This window comes from Nicotiana sylvestris, chromosome 8, assembly GCF_000393655.2.
Source record: "Nicotiana sylvestris chromosome 8, ASM39365v2, whole genome shotgun sequence".
NCBI classification, from domain to species: domain Eukaryota; kingdom Viridiplantae; phylum Streptophyta; class Magnoliopsida; order Solanales; family Solanaceae; genus Nicotiana; species Nicotiana sylvestris.
In genome coordinates this window covers 98,239,855-98,251,746 of record NC_091064.1, presented here as the reverse complement: position 1 = coordinate 98,251,746, position 11,892 = coordinate 98,239,855, and the positions used below count along the sequence as shown (strand labels likewise).

Below are 11,892 nucleotides of genomic sequence, written 5' to 3'. Positions count from 1 at the left end.
AGCAGAAATGGGGGAAACAGAGCGGTAACTCATGAGACGACTGGCCGGGTCATCACATCCTCCCCAACTAAAACAAACGTTCGTCCTCGGACGAGTCAAGAAACAAAACTGAAGCCTCAAATAGGTGAGGATATCTGCTCCGCATCTCTCATTCGGTCTCCCAGGTAGCCTCCTCCACGGGCCGACCTCTCCACTGCACTTTCACTGAAGCTATATCTTTTGACCTCAACTTCCGAACCTAGCGACCCAAAATAGCTACTGGCTCCGCATCAAAGGTCAAATCTTCATCCAACTGAATCATGCTGAAATCCAAAACATGAGACAGATCTCCAATATACTTCTGGAGCATAGGAACATGAAATACCGGATGCATGCTAGACAAGCTGGGTGGAAAAGCAAGCTCATAAGCCACCTCCTCAATCCTCCGAAGCACCTCAAAAGGCCCAATGAACCATGGACTCAACTTCCCTTTCTTTCGAAATCTCATAACACCCTTCATGGGCGAAACCTTCAGCAAGACCTTCTCACCAATCATGTAGGATACATCTCGAACCTTTCGGTCCGCATAACTCTTCTGGTGCGACTGCGCTGTACGAAGCCTCTCCTGAATCACCTTCACCTTCTCTAAGGCATCCTGCACCAAATCTGTCCCCAATAGCCTAGCCTCGCCGGGCTTGAACCAACCAACTGGAGATCTACACTGCCTTCCATACAAAGCCTCATACGGAGCCATCCGAATACTTGACTGGTAGTTGTTGTTGTAGGCAAACTCTGCAAGCGGTAGAAACTTATCCCATGAACCTCCGAAATCAATAACACAAGCACGCAACATGTCCTCCAATATCTGAATAGTACGCTCGGACTGTCAATCCATCTGAGGATGAAATGTTGTGCTCAACTCCACCTGAGTACCCAACTCTCTCTGCACGGCTCTCCAAAACTACGAAGTAAACTGAGTACCTCTATCTGAGATGATGAAAACCGGAATACCATGCAACCGAACATTCTCCCGGATATAAATCCCTACCAACCGCTCTGAAGAATAGGTAGTACACATCGGAATGAAGTGCACGGACTTGGTCAGCCGATCTACAATCACCCAAATAGCATCAAACTTCTTCAAAGTCCAAGGAAGTCCAACCACAAAGTCCATAGTAATCCTCTCCCACTTCCACTCGGGGATAACCATCTGCTGAAGCAAGCCACTCGATCTCTGATGCTCATATTTTACCTGCTGACAGTTGAGACACCGAGCTACAAATCCCACATAATCTTTCTTCATTCTTCTCCACCAATAGTGCTGCCTCAAATCCTGATACATCTTCACGGCACCCAAATGAATGGAATACCACGATCTATGGGCCTCCTCCAGAATCAACTCTTTAAGCCCATCCATATTGGGCACACAGATCCGGCCCTGCATCCTCAACACACCATCATTACCGATGGTTACATCTCTGGCATCATCATGCTGAACCCTGTCCTTAAGGACAAGCAAATGTGGATCATCATACTGGCGTTCTCTGATGCGATCATATAAAGAAGACCGAGAAACCACACAAGCCAACACCGAACTGGGCTCCGAAATATCTAGTCTCACAAACCGATTGGCCAAGGCCTGAACATCAACTGTAAGAGGTCTTTCCCCAACTGGAATATATGCCAAACTCCCCATACTCACTGCCTTTCGTCTCAAAGCATCGGCCACTACATTGGCCTTTCCCGGATGATACAGAATAGTAATATCATAATTCTTAAGCACCTCTAGCCATCTCCGCTGCCTCAAATTAAGATCCTTTTGTTTGAAAAAATGCTGAAGACTACAATGATCGGTGAATACCTCACAAGATACGTCATACAAGTAATGCCTCCAAATCTTCAATGCATGAACTATGGCAGCCAACTCCAAATCATGATCGGGGTAGTTCTTCTCATGGGGCTTCAACTGACGAGAAGCATAAGCAATAACTCTACCCTCCTGCATTAATACACAACCAATCCCAACTCTCGAAGCATCACAATACACGGTATATGAACCTGAAGCTGATGGCAAAACCAACACTGGAGCTGTGGTCAAACCTGTCTTGAGCTTCTGAAAGCTCTCTTCACACTCATCCGACCATACAAATGAAACACCCTTCTAAGTCAACTTGGTCAAGGGCGATGCGATAGATGAGAATCTCTGAAAAACCAGCGATAATAGCCTGCCAAACCAAGAAAGCTATGAATCTCTGTGGCTGAGGACGGTCTAGGCTAACTCTGAACCGCCTCTATATTCTTCGGATCAACCTGAATGCCCTCGCTGGACACCACGTGTCCCAAGAAAGCCATTGAACTAAGCCAAAATTCACACTTGGAGAACTTTGCATAAAGCTTCTCCTCCCTCAATTTCTGCAACACAACTCTCAAATGCTCTGCGTGCTCCTCCTGACTATGCGAGTACACCATGATATCATCAATGAATACAATAATGAACGAATCTAGATAAGGTCAAAATATACTGTTCATCAAATGCATGAACGCTGCTGGAGCATTGGTCAGCCCGAAAGACATGACAAGAAACTCATAGTGACCATATCTAGTCCTGAAAGCAGTCTTAAGAATATCTGAATCCCTGATCTTCAACTAGTGATAGCCCAAACGGAGATCAATCTTAGAGAACACCCTCGCTCTCTAAAGCTGGTCAAATAAATCATCAATACGAGGCAAAGGATACTTGTTCCTAATTGTTACCTTGTTCAATTGTCTGTAATCGATGCACATTCTCATTGTGCCATCCTTCTTCTTCACAAACAGAACTGGCGCACCCCATGGTGACACACTAGGCCAAATGAACCACTTATCTTGGAGTTCCTGAAGCTGCTCTTTCAATTCTTTCAAATCTGCTGGTGCTATACAATATGGCGGAATAGAAATAGGCTGAGTTCCCGGTACCAGGTCAATGCCAAGATCAATATCCCTGTCCGGTGGCATGCCCGGCAGGTCTGCAGGAAACACATCGGGAAAATCCCTCACAACTGGAACAGAATCAATACTAGGAGTCTCAGCTCCAACATTCCTCACAAACGCTAGATATGAAAGGCAACCCTTCCCAACCATACGCTGGGCCTTCAAGAAAGAGATAACTCTACTAGGGATATAATCAGTCACACCACACCACCCGATCCGCAGTACACCCAGCATAGCCAAAGTGACTGTCTTAGCATGTCAGTCTAGAATAGCATGACACAGAGATACCCAATCCATGCCCAAAATAACATCAAAGTCCACCATGATCAATAGCAATAGATCAACTCGGGTATCCAGACCTCCAATAGTCACAACACATGACCGGTACATACGGTCCACAACAACAGTATCACCCACCGGGGTAGACACATGAACAGGTAAAGAAAGAAACTCCCAGGGCATAGCCAAATAATGAGCAAAATATGAGGACACATAAGAATAGGTGGAACCGAGATCAAATAATACAGAGGCGTCTCTGTGGTAGACTAAAATAATACCTGTAATGACAGCATCTGAAGCAATGGCATCTGTCCTGCTTGGAATAGCATAGAAACGAGCCTGGACACCGCCTGATCGACCTCCCCCTCTGGGGTGACCTCTGGCTGCCTGACCTCCACCCCTAGCTGGCTGGGTGGGGGGTAAAGTAATTGGAGCAAAAGACTAGGGCTGACCCCTCTACTGAAATTGACCATCACAAAGTCGAGGGCACTGCCTCCTCATATGTCCAAACTCTCCGCACTCATAACAACTACCTGGTGCTGGAGATGGGGACTGAAGGGAACCCCTCACACTGGAGTGACTAGCAGATGCACTCGGTGCAGAAAAACCCTGAGCTGATAGGGCATGAGATGAACTCTGAGCTGGGAGGGCGCTGAATGAAGGCTGGCCCTGCTGAGACCCATTACCACGACCTGAAGATGCCCCACGATACTCTGGACGGGTCGACTGAGCAGGCCTGAAAGAACGACCTCTACCATGCTGGAACGGGCCCCTCGACAGAGCACCACTGTAACTGCCCGATCCTCGAGGCATCTTGGCCTCCCTCTCCTCTTGCTCCCTATGACGAACCGTCTCAATCTCACGAGCGATATCAACCACCACCTCGAACGTAGCACCCAATACTCTCTCTCTAGTCATCAGAATACGGAGATGGTAGTTAAGGCCATCCACAAATCTCTTGATCCTCTCACGATCTGTCGGAATCATCCAAATGGCATGACGAGCCAACTCAGAAAACCTCATCTCATACTGGTTCACGGTCATACCCCCTGCATCAACCACTCAAAATGCATACGCAGCTCCTCTCTGTGGGACTACGGTACATACTTCTCCAAGAAGAGAGCGGAGAACTGCTGCCAAGAAAGGGGTGCTGCACCGACAGGCCTACGCCTCTCAAAATCCTCCCACCAAGTAAAGGCAACCCCCAAGAATTGAAAGGTGGTAAATGCCACACCACTAGACTCAAGAATCCCTGCTGTACGGAGTATCCACTAACACTTGTCAAGAAAACCCTGGGCATCCTCGCCCTCAGCACCACTGAATGACGGAGGCTGGAGCTTACCAAACCTCTCGAGATGACACAGCTCATCATCCGACATAACTTGTACCATGAACTCCTGAACTGGTGAAACCGGCTGAGCTGGAGGTGCCCCGACGTCTATAGTCCTTGCACTACCTGCTTAGGTGTGCGAGCAGCGGGAGTCTAATTGCCTCCCCCGGCCTATGAAGTAGCTGCTGTGGTAGTGGCTAAAATTGCCTGAGCCAGGCCAGTGCAAACTGATAAGATCTATGCCAAGGCCTCCTGAAGACTCGGACTCACGATGGGAACAGCTGGTGCCTGAACCGGTGTTGCTGGAGCCTAATCCGGAGCTGGGGCAACTAGTGGATCAACAGGTGCTACCCTCATTGCTCTACCTCTGCCACATCCACGGCCTCTGGTGGCCTCAGATGGTGGCACTGGTGGTCGCCCACCTCGTCCGGTAGCTCGCGTCCTCACCATCTATGAGAGAATGGAATAATAGAAGTTTAGTTCTCGGATCAACAAGGTCGCATCAACAAGGTCGCATGACTCTACTAAATCGGCTCATGACTTGCGAGACCTATGCAACCTAGGCTCTGATACCAACTTGTCACAACCCCAACCCCGATCGTGATGGAGCCCAACACACTGCTAGGCAAGCCTGACCAATTAACAACCTCAACCCATTTCTTATATAGTTCATTATTAGCTAACACAGTTCAATTACCAAAACACCATATTAAAAGTCTGAAACCAGAGTTAAATATGCGGAATTTCAGATGATAATACTACTACATTGCCCATACAGATCCGGTGTCACAAGTCTCGAGCCTCTAGTACAAGTTTAACAGCCTAATACATGATCGGTCTAGGAAATATGGATTAAACGAAAGGATTGAAGGGACAGATCCGGGCTGCGGACGTCGTGCAGCTACCTCGATACTCCCGTATATGAACTGATCGACTGAAAATCCTCACTCAGCCTCTGGAACACCTGGATCTTCACGCAAAGTGTAGGGAGTAATGTGAGTACTCCGACCCAGTGAATAATAAGTATAAATAATGACTGAGAATAAGAAATTACGGAAAACACAGAGTAATTTATAATGCGGCAATTTAAACAAGTAATATGGAAGCAATAAACCAATGGAAACGAAATATGGAAATGCTACAACAAATAACCAGTTAAGTGACAGACATATAAAGAAAATCAACACATAGAACGGTACCCTATAGTACCCGCTGTGGCGTGCAGCCCGATCCATATATTTATCGTCGATGGCGCTCACTGGGGGTGTGCAGACTCCGGGAGGGGCCCCTTACAGCCCAAGCGCAATATCAAGTCATCTCGTGGCATCAAATCTAGGCCCTCGGCCTTATATCAATATCAGTATAACATTTCTACGGCGTGCAACACGATCCCATAGTATCCTCACATCTAGCCCTTGGCCGTACTCAGTCAAGAAATCATATAAGCGCCTCGGGCATTAGTAAAACAGTAGTTCTCAGCCCAAGACATCATTTAATATATCATTTTAATTGCAAAACCGAGTAAAAATGTGGCTGAGTTGTAAAATAGTTGAAAACGGTACGACTGAGTTCAAGTAGTAAGTCAAAAAAGTGAGGAAATAGTGATAAACTCCTCGAAGGGTTCAAATAGTTGGCACGAAGCCCAAATATGGCAATTAATTCAAATAATAATGATAACAAATAAGCTTCAATCAAATACGCGGTAAAAGCATCACTCAGGACGGACCAAGTCACAAGTCCCAATAGTAAGCGACCCTACGCTCATCATCAAACGCGTGTCTCGCCTCAATATAGCACTATGATGTGTGAATCCGGGGTTTCAAACCCTCAGGACATCATTTACATTCATTACTCAACTCGAACCGGCAAAACTCTATCTCACTACGCCTTTGCCCCCCAAATCGGCCTCCTCGCGCATCAAATCTGACCAAAACTAGAATGAATACATCACAATATGCTAAGGGAACAAAGCCCAAGCGAAAACAATCGAAAAAATCAAAAATTCCAAAATTAGCAAAACCCGAGCCTCGGGCCCACTTCTCGAAACTCAGAAATTTTCACATCAACAGGTTCCTTATCCTTCCACGAGTTCATACATATCAAGAGTTCTCAATTCCGACCTCAAATGGCCCTTCAAATCCCAATTTAAAATTTCAAAATCCCAAGCCCTAGTTCTTCCATTTTTAGCTAAATTTTCATGAATTTCTAAGTTAATTTCATACTAGAATCACGTTTTATGCTCATAAATCTTACCTCCAATCACTTCTCCTCGGATCCCTTTTCAATTCCCCTCAAAGAGCCCTCAAAATACTCAGCTATGGAGGAAAAATGGCTAAAAATCGCGGATGAACAACTTAAAACATTCTGCCCAGGGTTTTCGCATCTGCGACCCCACTACTGCTTCTGCGGTAGTTCCTCCGCATCTATGGAAATCACTAAGGGGGCCAGGTTCCACATCTGCGGTCGACGAGCCGCATCTGCGGCTCCGTAGGTGCGGTCCACATTACCGCATCTGCGGTCCCTGGCAATTCCTACCAAACCGCTTATGTGGCTCTTCTTCCGCATGTGCAGCACCGCACCTGCGGTCCAAAATCCGCAGGTGCGGAAATACCAGAAGCAGCAAAAATTTGAATTCCCTTAAGTCCAAAATCTTCCCGTTAGCCATCCAAAATCACCTTGAGGCCCTGGGTCCTCAACAAAAAGCACCAACACGACCCAATACCTTATTCAAACTTGTTCCAAACATCGAAACACCTCTATCAACATCAAATTACCCAAAATTCGTCAAATTCAAGCCTAAGTTTCTTAAAAACTTCCGAAATACGTTTTCGATCAAAAACTCAACCAAACCACGTCCGAATGACATGAAATTTTGCACACACATCCCAAATCCCATAACGAAGCTACATCAACTCTCAGAATTCCATTCTGACCCCCGGATCAAAATCTCACCTATCAACCGGAAATCGCCAAAATACTAACTTCGCCAATTCAAGCCTAATTCTACACCGGACTTCCAAAATCAACTCCGATCACAATCCTAAGTCATAAATCACCTCCCGAAGCTAACCGAACCATCGGAACTCACAACCGAGCCCTCTAAATCATAAGTCAATATCCAGTTGACTTTTCCAACTTAACTTCCTTAAAAGAGACTAAGTGTCTCATTACTTACCAAAACCTCACCAAATGCAAACCAATCAACTCGACCACATAAAACACAGATAACGAAGCATAAAGAAGCAGAAATGGGGGAAATGGAGCGGTAACTCATGAGACGACTGGCCGGGTCGTCACACCCTCCCCAACTTAAACAAATGTTCGTCATCGAACGAGTCAAGAAACATACATGAAGCATCAAATAGGTGAGTATATCTGCTCCATATCTCCCGTTCGGTCTCCCAGGTAGCCTCTTCCACGGGCCGACCCTCTCCACTGCACTTTCACTGAAGCTATATCTTTTGACCTCAACTTCCAAACCTGGGCTAAAGGTATCTTTCTTCGAAAAAGGAGCAATGGGGTTCATAATTCCTTGTAGAAAGGATCCTAATCCTTTTCTTGGTTCATAGCCGTTCCTCAATGTCAGTGAAGCTACCATCATAGATGTGGCTAAAAGATGGAGATATAGAATTGGTTTTCCTTCTTCCACTTGGTCTACCTGAATCACCTCAAATGTTTGATATATGAGGGATTCACATCCTTCTTTGGCCTTGATACATGGAATGGATGGGTCATTATAGATGGATGAGTCGTCCTCCCCATGAACAACAATTTCTTGCCTATCATGCTCGAATTTGACCATTTGATGTAGGGTGGATGGTATAGCTCTGGCCATATGGATCCACGGCCTTACCAGAAGAAAATTATAGGAAGTATTCATATCCAACAGTTGAAAGACAATGTTAAAATCAACCGGACCAATTGTCATGGTGAGTTCAATTTCCCCAATAGTGTCTTTTCTTGAACCATCAAAAGCTCTGATGTTGACACTACTAGTTCGAATTCTGTTAGTGTCAATGTTCAGTTGTTGTAGAATAGAAAGAGGGCATATATCTACACTTAAGCCTCAATCAATCATGACTCCTTTTACATAATGCCCTTCACATTTGACCATAAGATGCAAAGCTTTATCGTGCCCAGCCCCTTCCTCAGGCAAATCATCATCACTAAAAGAAATTTTGTTCACCTCAAAGAATCTTTCAGCCATTTTTTCTAGCTGATTCACCGTTGTCTTTTCTGAGACATATGTCTCGTTCAAAGTTTTGATCAACATACAGCGATGTTCTTTAGAGTGCAAAAGCAGAGATAACAAAGATATCTGAGCGGCGGTTTTCCTTAGTTGATCAATGATTGGGTAGTCTTGCATTTTCATCTTCTTAAGGAATTCCTCCGCTTCTTTTTCTGAAATAGGTTCTTTCAGGGGAAAAAATAATAGTTTTTTTAAAATAAAACAATACAATGACAGAAAGGACATTACATCGAAATGCCTTAACAGACTCGGACAAGACTAAAAAAACAAGGATTTAAAAGACTTAACAATGACTCAAACTAAAAAATGACTACTACATGAAAAGTTCTAACAACTACGACTATGCTTCAACTCCACAATCTTTTTGCTTTCAACCACTGGAACATCTGCTCATGGTGGGGCTTGACCTGGCTGACCCCCAATGTATGGTACATCCTCTCTAACTCTACTGCAAGATGACAGGCAAAAGTAGGTGCATGCTCCTAAAATCTCTCATAATCCATCCCTTGGCAGTTCACATAACTTTGAGCGGTATAAACAGCCAAATCATGGACTTGCTCTCTGAAGTACTGGAAATTCTGGTCTCGCTGCTGGCGAGTGGTGGCTATCTCTCTTATGTGGCCCTCGCGATCTAAAGCTGACTCTAACTGAGCCCGAAGTCTAGCCTGCTCGAGTCTCGCCTGTGCCCTCTCCCTATCAATATCTGCATGCTGATATTCACTATTGTACCTTCTTATTTCTTCCAACTGGGCATGAAGCTGAGCTTCTGAACGTACCCAATGGTCCTTCTCTCTCTCGAATTGAGCCCTCTCTTCTTCAAATTTCGTCACTTGGCAATCCTTACTAGATTTGGCCTCTTCATTTAACTGTATGATTTTTTCCTTAGCTTTGTCCAATGCCTTTTCAGTCTTTGCCAAGATGGAATCATAATCTTGCATCTTTTCCATCAGATTGGCAATGGTTCTCTACTCTTTCCAACTTCTCATTGGCATTTCAGAGGCTTTCTTCATCTGTTGAAGTCGAACATGGAGGGCTTCATTCTCGCGAATCAAACTCTTCTTTTCACCTTCTGCTTCTTGTGCTTGTAAGTCTTTCTCAAAATTGAGGTTCCTAAGGCTTTCTTCTAAGGCATGAATAGTTGCTTTGTATCCCTTTTCTTTTTCACCCCAAGCCCACCGTTCTTGGATTTTATCATCAAAGGCTTGAACATGCGGCCTTTTTACGGGCTTTTTGGGCTCGTGTTCTGGCTCATCATCCACACGAGATCTCTTCTCAAACCACCTAGCATAACCCGGATCTATCTCACCTTTCGCAGGATCTGGAAGTTGGGTATCATCTTTCGAGTAGAGACAACCATTCCAAATTCATTGGATTAAAGCCTCAGGGAGTGGGGCTTCGGGGTGTAGCTCAATCACTTGCACACTCAAATCTTCGTCATCAGCACCACTTGGTACCTTCCGAGCTGTCTTAGAACTCTTTATGGCGCATATGGCTGGACACTTCTCAAACCCAACAGCAGCAAATAACTATTTAAGGCTGACATGTGTATTACCTCTCTTACCGGGAGTCATCCCAAAGTCCACTCAATTTGACTTGCATTTAAAGATCTTAGGTGGGATATCCAGGCTTCCACCTCTTCTAGAGAATTATAATCTTTTATGCTTTCTTCATAACTCTCAATGACATTGTCCTTGCTCGGACCAAACTACATGAACTTGGGGTGTTGTCGGAGATATTCAATCAACCACATTTGCAACAAAATATTGCACCATTCAAAGAATTTTTGCCCCGGACTTACACAAAGTCAACGCCCGATAAATGTCTGATAGAATGATCAGGGCAAGAGTGTGATGTTCTTTGGTAGTGAGGACTTGTATGACCCTGGCTATGCGAATGTCAATTGTCCGCTCTTTGTTTATGAAGACCATGATCCCTAGAAATGCCACTATGAAGGCGAAGCGACGGTGAATCTGCCATGTGTCCTTGTTCTGCTTGTTGCTAAGGCCCTGTTCATGAATTTCAAACCCATTTGGCTGCCCGAACCTAGAATATAGGAAGTAGAAAGAACAATACCCTTTGACTACGTTGGTCTTTCTGATTTGATTACTGATGTTCAGAAGACCAAAGAATCGGTGTACAGAGGGGAGCCTTCGGGAATATGAGCTTCTGGTTTCTCAAATCCCTACCAAAACCGGAATATCCAGCTATCTCTTCTAAAATGGGAGTAAGCTCAAAATTAGAGAAGCAGAAGACATTGTGAACAGGGTCCCAAAAAGTCACTAGTGCCGCAATCAAATTATCGCGTGGTTTAGATTTCATAATATCTGTGAGTCTCCCAAATACTTAGTGACCCATTCCTGACCATCTTCTCCTAAGTCATACCACCACATCTGAAGCTAAAGTAGAAACCCATCTACAACCGTCAACGGTGTGTTCTGGATAGTGCTCATTTTGTACTTGTGGGTGATTATGGTTAGGGTTGACATTAGCCTCAAAATACAGAACCGATGCACTCGTTTTGTAAAACAATCTTTTGCATATAACTCTATTTTAAGAAAAATCAAAGAGAGGGTGGCTATTTTTGCAATTATGGCCCCTCATATTTCCAAAGATAACTTTAGGGTCGGGATGGGCATGATGGTAAAAGAGATGCCCAATTGACAGACATGTCCATTCTTGCGAGAATAGCCCTTCGACAATTTTGAAGATGTTCTAAGGCTATTCCGACAAAAACGGTTGTGGATTAACCGAAGCTGGGTCTGCTTATTTGTTTTTGATTTTGAAAAAAAAACACTAGACACATTTCTTTTTTTTTATAGTTCTTTTTGTAAAAATGGGGCTGAACCCTATGGAGATTGCATACGTATCTCACATCCGGTGAGAACCAGACCCGCGTAGTTCGTAAATTTTTCAGGAATAGGATGACACTTTTTAAAAAATTCAGGCTTATTTTGTAATAATCTTTTTGGGGTAAATACCGAAATTTTTCAAAAACCGGGTAAATTTTCTCTTTCATGTTTGCTCCCTTCTAGTTTTCCCTTAATTTTTATATTTTTATTTTTATTTTTATATTTTTTTTAGAAAC

The 11,892-nt window shown here is 44.4% G+C and overlaps 1 pseudogene; it reads right to left on the bottom strand.

The window, feature by feature from the left end:
* Nucleotides 1-10,512: 10,512 nt before the first annotated feature.
* LOC138875430 (uncharacterized) lies at nucleotides 10,513-11,257 on the bottom strand (annotated as a pseudogene).
* Between the last annotated feature and the right edge of the window lie 635 nt (nucleotides 11,258-11,892).